Source organism: Prionailurus viverrinus, chromosome A3, assembly GCF_022837055.1.
Source record: "Prionailurus viverrinus isolate Anna chromosome A3, UM_Priviv_1.0, whole genome shotgun sequence".
Taxonomy (NCBI): Eukaryota; Metazoa; Chordata; class Mammalia; order Carnivora; family Felidae; genus Prionailurus; species Prionailurus viverrinus.
The window spans coordinates 36,728,875-36,736,780 of NC_062563.1; positions in this window are offsets into that span (position 1 = coordinate 36,728,875).

Genomic DNA, 7,906 nt, shown 5'->3' on the forward strand with positions numbered 1-7,906 from the left:
ACCTATTGATTAAGACCACATTGATAAGGCCACTTAGAGGAAATGTAAATCAATCTCCTTTTCTCCTTGTTTGGCTAAAATGTTTGGTAGGCCCAAAGTTTCTAGACTATTTGCTTTTTGTTTTAGTTATTCATTGTCATTTACCTGTTACTCTGGTGAAAGACAGCATTGGTTTTAACAAACAACTGTGCTCATTTACTCTCGTTGCACATCATTCAGGCATTTAAAAGGACCATGAAGATTTTTCTACTGCTTTCAGTAACCAGTGAAGTTGAAACATGTGAACATGCTGTTTTTAAACTACAAAATAGCAATTCTTATGGTTCTACTTAAAACTTAGCACTTACATTTTTGCATTCTTATATAGAAATCCCTGAAAATTTAAGTCCACAAATGATGGAACTTAGTAGCTGACAAGATTGTTTTTGTCTGAGAGCAATTATGTGACATACAATAATAACCAAAGATATCTGTTTTCATTAGGTCAATGTCAGATCAAGAGAAGCCAGCCCCATCAAGCCCAGTGATCTAGTTCATGCTGCTCAATGATTGTAAGACCCAGGCAGAGCAGATGCACTCAACAACTCCAGGGGGCACCTTTCACATTCCAGTTAATGTGTGTAAAGGTCACAGAACCAAGAGAGCATCTTCTTCTTGCTCTAAGTTACCACCATATAGAGTAAATATTGTAAATATGGGCCCTGAAGACTTACATATTTAACCTAAGTGAGTGTTGGCTAGATTCCATATGTACATAGTCTCTGATATTAATGATGAAAATAAGACAGACATGAGGAAGATTCAGGAGTCTCAGACTGTCTCCCTCTGGGCTACATAAGCCTTGTCAAGGGTTTTGTTTAGAGTTTTATTTCACCCAGGTGTCTAATACCTGCCAGTTGTGTGCATTGCCATGATGCATTTGAACCCTGTGAAGATGGTTGCCATCTGGCCCTTAATTTAGAGGTTTCAGAGATAGGAATAAGACTGCAATTAGGAACTTGGGCTCTGGCCTCTGAAGTTAACAGGAATAGGGTTCTCCAGCTTTACTGCCTCTAGGGGTATGTGTAAGCAGTTTACTTTGTCTTCAGCCTCAGTTTTCCAACCTACAATGGTGACAATAACTGGACATTTTTCATAAGTTATTAGCTAATGCAGGTAAAGTGCTTCGTGAGTAGATATCTAATACCAAAAATTGTTGGTAGTTGTTACTGGTGTGACAGTTCCCCAACACACTTTGTAAAGCAGGCTGCATGTTGTGCTCTGCCCAGATGGCTTTTGGTGCTGGGTGCACCTATGGCACCTTCTGCCAACAGTTTGAACCTGTGACTCAGAAGGTTGCTTCTGGGCACTTGGGGCTGCCTCACCACCTGAGAACTGGGAGGACCTGGGAGTTTACATTCCTTGCCAGCTTGGCCATTTGTAGCCAAGCACCTATGAAAGTCCAGCTCCTTTGCCTTAATGCAGGACAGACTGAGGTGGAATTTAGGCCCTCGAGCTTCCCGCAGGATCAGGCAGAGTTTGGAAATCTGTGGGAAATGTCAGCCCTTGCTGAGCTTCTTCCCCTTTCCTGCCCAGTGACCCTATACCCGTTTTCTGCTGAAAGCACTACTTCCTTATGGAGATCACTGGCACATGAGTCCCTGCCTCATGAAACCTGACCAGCCGTGGAGAGTATTGTGTTTCACCCACGCCAAGCTTTCGAGGTAGGAATCCCATTTTGCAGATAAGGGAATGGAGACTCAGGGGGCCACCTGGCTCTCCAGAGCTCACTCGGTTGGTAATAGCACCTGGACTCCTGCCTCCACTTGCTCTGTCCTGGATGATGGGCACCTGTCCCCAAATCATTTATCTCCATTTCCCTAGTTTCTTAAGAATAGAGCAAAGGCTAGAGTCAATGATCTTATGAGGCATTTGGTAATGAGGAGGCAAACTTGAACTGGGTTAAAGAAAAAGGTCGTAAATCTTATCACAAAGGCTGGATCCTATTGCTTTTGAAACCACGTGGCAGAGAGATATTCTCTGATAGCAGCAAGAAGTGTCTGGGAGGGAACCTGAGAGCTATTGTATTTCTATGTGCAGGGTATAGTGCAGCCTGCTTGATGCTGGCATCGGCTTGCTTCGTGCTTGAACCGCTTATTAAAGTCTAGACGCAACATAAAAGCATGTAAATTGGTTCCAGCCATCTCTAGTAAAAACTTCAGCTGGAGCTGGGAAGTGATTGGAGCATCTCTTGGTGTAATTAAAATTGACTCTTAAAGTTTCTTTAGCTTAATTGGTAACACTTTCTTTGGAAGTTGGTGAAAGCGTCTTGCTGGGAAGGTTAAATGCATTTCTGTGTATAAGATCAGAATTCAAATATAGTTTTATGGACACATTTACAGTTATGCTCTACCCGGGTGGTCTTTTTTTCCTGTATCTTTTCTATTTAAGATTTATGCTGTCATTCACCACAGTCTAAATGTGTTTTGATAAAAAGAAAAAAAATGAACCGTTGCTGACGCATTTCAAACAGAGAGTTGGTAATATTTTGAAGCTTTCAGTAAATTGAACGGCAGTTTGGCTTAACTCAAGCTCCCTCCTTCTCCAGAGCCCTTCACTTTGGAGTCTAGTGTTTGAACTTTATTTGTTATCCAGAAATTCAAAGTGGCTACTACTCTGCTGCTGGGTCCAAAGGTAGAGAGCTAGGCCCTTTCTAAGATGATCATGTCCTTGGTGTGGCCGAACCCATTTGACCCCACTATCTGAGAACTCATGAGTTTATGAATGTGGATGTGTTTCTATGCACTGGGACTTTTTCCCCTTGGTTTTGCTTATTGGGTGTCCTGTAATTATAATAGATTCTTATGTCAAAAGGCCTAAGCCCACCAGAGGCACCTGGGTGGCTCAGTTGGTTAAGTGTCCAACTTTAGCTTAGGTCATGATCTAGCAGTTCATGAGTTCGAGCCCTGTGTCAGGCTCTGTGCTGATAGCTTGGAGCCTGGAATCTGGTTTGGATTCTGAGTCTCCCTCTTTCCCTGCCCCTCTTCTGCCTGTGCTCTGTCTCTCTCTCTCTCTCAAAAATAAATAAAACATTTATTAAAAAAATGAAAAAAAATGATATCTTGTTTAATTTGCATATCTTTGACTAATGGGGATGTCCAGGTCTTCCTTTATTATCCAACTCAATTTTTTCCTCAAGCAAATCACTTGTTCTCATCCTTTGCTCACATGGCTATGGAATCTTTGTGCTTTAGAAACACTGATATGTGTTGTATATGTGTCATAGATGTTAAGTACATCTTGATCTTTGCAGTTTTTGAAGAATGGTGTTTTGTTTGCTTTGTGCACTAGGCAATGTGAGCATAGATACCATTTCCACTTAGTTTTTAATTTTTTTGAAAATTGTATTTATATATTTTGAGAGAGACAGAGACAGCATGAGTGGGGAGGAGCAGAGAGAATGACAGAGAATCCCAAGCAGGTTCCGCAAAGTCAGTGCAGAGTTTGACATGGGGCCTGAACTCACAAACCATGAGATCATGAACTGAGCTGAAATCAAGAGTTAGACAATTAAGCAGCTGAGCTACCCAGGCACCCCTCCACTTATTTCATGTCAAATCTGGGCATTCTAGAAGGGCAGTAGTGATTTCATGAGATGGCATTATCTCTGCTTTCCAAAGAGACAGACATGCTCCCCAGCTCTGATACAAGTGATACTTTCCATATATCAGGTGTCAGCCCAGGTCATATCCACATCACTTCTTTGTATATGGAAATCCTATTCATCCTTTAATGCCCAAGTGAAACATAACCATCTCTTCCAATTTTCTGGTCTTCTTCCATTGCTGCTTCCTTTTTAATAACCCTGAAGCTCTATGCTTAATTTGAGAAAGAACCCTTCTCAGGATGTAGAAGAGAATTAGTTGGGAGGAAATTTTCAAGGGAGTTTTATTTTCTTGTAGAACCAACTAGTAAAGCTATTGAGGTTCATTTGAAAATGGACAGAAAAAATGAAGTTGGGTTTCTAAGCTAAACAAAGAGTAAAAGGAATAGTTTGTTGTGTTTTCTTAGCCTTCTGCAGGTAGTTAAGTGTGTGTGTGTGTGCGTGTGTGTGTGTGCATGTGCATTGGCCTAGATTCTACTGAAAAGCAGACCCTGAGGCAAGGATATGTGTGCAGTAGGTTATTTTGGGAAATTATCTCAGGAAGTAGGAATAGGAAACTGAGGAAGGTGAACCAACGAGGGAGGGAAAGACAACATCAAGGTGCATTATTGAGCAGGTTCTGGCTCTGGGGAATTGGGACTCAGTCCAGACCTGCCAGGAGCTATGTAGAATTGTCTTCTGAGAATAAAGGAGTACTTGTGCACTGGTTTCTGTCCCTCATTGTCCAGGGTGTTCCATGGCTTCTTAATTCTCTCACAGTTGCAAGCTTGCACATGTATCAGAATGGCTGGTTGGGTTCCTGCTGGAATTTTACATGGCCATGGCAGAGAAAGCCATAGGACAGAAAGTGAGAGGTACATAGTGCAGCTGAGGTTAGGTGTCAGGTTATGTCCCATGCATCCAGTTGCCACAGCAATACTGCTGTGGAAAGGTGGAGAGACTGAAGGTAAGGCACAAGAATGGTTAGATATAGCATGTGTGTACCCTAACTTCATACATGCTTTTCCTTGTTTGGTTTGGTTGACTTGGCACATGAGGAATCCATTTACTCTAATCTGGATGTCTTGTTCTTTTTAAAAAAATTTTTTTAAATGTTTATTTTTGGGAGAAAGAAAAGTGGGGGAGGGGCAGAGAGAGAGGGAGACACAGAATCCAAAGCAGGCTCCAGGCTCTGAGCTGTCAGCACAGAGCCTGATGTGGGGCACAAACTCAGGAACGGTGAGATCAGGACCTGAGCCAAAGTCAGAGACTTAACCAACTGAGCCACCCAGTTGCCTCACCGGATGTCTTCTTTTTGAATTCATACCCTCATTTTCTCTTAGTTGAGTTACTTACCATTCACTCCTTTCATGTCCTGTGCCCTCAAGGCCTCACCAATTGGGACAATGCATTTCCCCCACCAAAGTGATTAGTTCAAGGGAGGGACATGTGATACAATCAGAGTTAAGCAGATCCATCAAGACTTTTCTGGGACTGTTGGGAAAGACATCCTCTCTTTTTTGTTGGAAAGATGTTAAGACTGTAGCTTCTGGGGTACTGCTCAGAGGTTGAGAAAAAAACAAAGTGGAAAACAGGTTCAAGATCCAAGCAGGACCAAATCAGGTCCTGATGGGATGGTATTTGAATTCTGAGAGTCAGCTATCCATAGAATTTTTCAGGTACATAAATCAGTGAAATTTCTGTTTTTGCTGAAGCCAGTTGACTTGGGGTTTCTGTCAGTTACCACCGAAAGAGACCAATAAATACCCCATTTTAGATAAATCTATTTAACTTCATTCATTCATTCATTTATTCAAGTGATATTTATTGAGTGCATATTCTGTGCCTGGCACTATGAACAAGTTCAGTTTCCAGTTGTGTGGAGAAGAAAGTTCAGGTCTGCTGTACTCCCTGGAATACAGAATATACTTCCTGCAGGTAAGTATGGCTATGAATGATAGCTGAAGTGCCAGGAGACACAGAGGAAATTTTATGAATCTCAAAATATCCCAGGAGGTGGCAGAGAATCAGGCCTATGGGAAATTGTGTGTGTGCCTGTGTATTGGGGGGAATACATTTTATTGATGATTTATAATGATGGTAGTATTTGTGGAGTATCTAGAAATGGTCATCAAATATAATTTTTATTATTTGATGTATCAATTATCTATTGCCACAATAATGCAACATAACAAGTAAGCCACAAAGCCTGAGATGCATATGACAGTAAGCATTTTTGTTCACAATCAGTGGCTTGGCTGGGTGGTTTTGCAGATCTGAGCTAGGCTCAGTAGGGCTTAGTCCTGTGCCTGTTATCAGTTTCAATTTGGCTGGGTAGCTTTGCTGATCTTGGCTGGACTCACTCCCATGTCAGAGGCCTTGACTGGGACAAGTGGGATTTGCTCTACAGGTCTGTCCCTTGAGCAATCTAGCCAGGGTGTGCTTACATGTAAAACAGAGGAGGAAAACACTAAGTGGAAACATGCAAGCATGTTTTAAGACTCTATTCAAATCACCTCTGCTGGTATTTAGTTGACCAAAATAAATCACATGGCTGAGTCTGGGGAAAAGAGGTGGACATTGCACTATTGTGTAACCAAGGGCAGAGATCCAATGGGAGGTGAAGAATTGAGACCATTTTTGCAACCTGTCTACCACATTGGGTTGACTTGTATATAGTTCATTAAAATAAATATTCATATAATTGGTTTGGTTTGTTGGAATGTAGACCATTTAGTCTCTGAGATCCCTGAATAATAAAGCTCTCCCTGGAAGAGTCTTGGTCAAGTCAGCTTTCCTCCAAGCACATGGGATTTTTCCTTTTCTCCATAGAAAGAACCCAGTATTTTGAGTCTTTTTTTTTATAAAAAAGAAAAATGTGTCTTGGACTTAGAATATCCTGTCTTCCTTTATGGAGCTTAAATTTCCTAAACTGGAAGCTGTGTATGTATTTTTTTGCCAAGGTCGACTCTGGGCCTATGGTTTCCACTGTCTTCTTGAAAGAAAGAAAAAAAAAACAGCAAAATTCCTAGGGCACTATACTATATCCTTATTCCATATCTTATGTATATTTCTAAAAGGGCTGATGCTTTGGGTATGCATAGACCAGAAGAATTATTGCAATTGGCTTTTTAAAGATTATTATAAATTTACTTTTGGTTTTCTGATGTTCTGCATTTTTATAGTTTTTGGCCTTTACAATCCCAGGAAGTTTTATTTAAAACAAGTCTCAAACTTTTTACTCTCTGTGCTTTATAGAATCCCAACTCTAAAGGGTGACTGGGGTCAAGACAATGAGTAGGCTTCTACATGTAGGTACTATTTTTGGTTAACTGCAAGTGGGTAGTCTAGATTTAAAACCAGGCTCTACTACTTATTAGTTGGATTGTTCGAAGCAGATTAACGTATTGTTTTTAGCATTGGCCTTCCGTTCTGTAAGTTGAGTGTCACAATATCTGCTTCACAGTGTGATCATAAGGGTTAAATGAGGTGATGTATGTAAAGCCCTTTGCCCAATGGACTTAAAAAGTAGTAAGTGTTCAGGAAGTGGGGGCTATGCTTACCTTGTGACTTTATCTCCCATTCACTGTCATCAGTAGTGTCCTTGACATCAGCCATAGGCCTGGGATAGTTCTAGGAAAGACCCCATCAGGTGGGACATGGCAGGTGGAAGCACATGGAGGCAAAGCCTTGTCCTGCTTTTCATGGGGGTTTCATGTGTCTGTTCCCATCAGTATCCAGCTGCTCTTCTCCTGTCTCAGATGGGAGATTTTTCCTGCTTCTGCCCCCCATGTCCTTTCAAGGGGTCCTCACTCTCCAAAAGGATGTTATGAAGATCCAGATATGAAGATGAGTGTTTCTCAAATTTGGCTGCACAATGGAATTGCCTAGGAAACGTGAAAAAATACTAATGCCTGAGCCCTACTCCCTAAAATTCTGATTTACTTTACCTGGAGTGGGGCTCAGACATCAGTGTTTTTATAAAAGTCCTCCATGTGATGCTAATGTTTAGCTAGAGTGAAAACTATAGGGCCAACCTATCTCAGGGCTTTTAAGCAAAATTTCCTAGTTCATTCTACTTTTATTATCATCCTACTTCTTATCATTTGGTTGCTCCAGCCTGCAAACCTTCCTTTTGGAAGAGATGTTTGTTTTCTCAGTAGGAAACCAGCATCTCTGGTGAATAAGCTAATGGCTTTATCATGATGTCCTGGGAGCTGCTAGTGCCTTAAAAATCATTAGACTTTTAGGCTGATTGGGGAATTTTCCTTCACAGACCCCCAA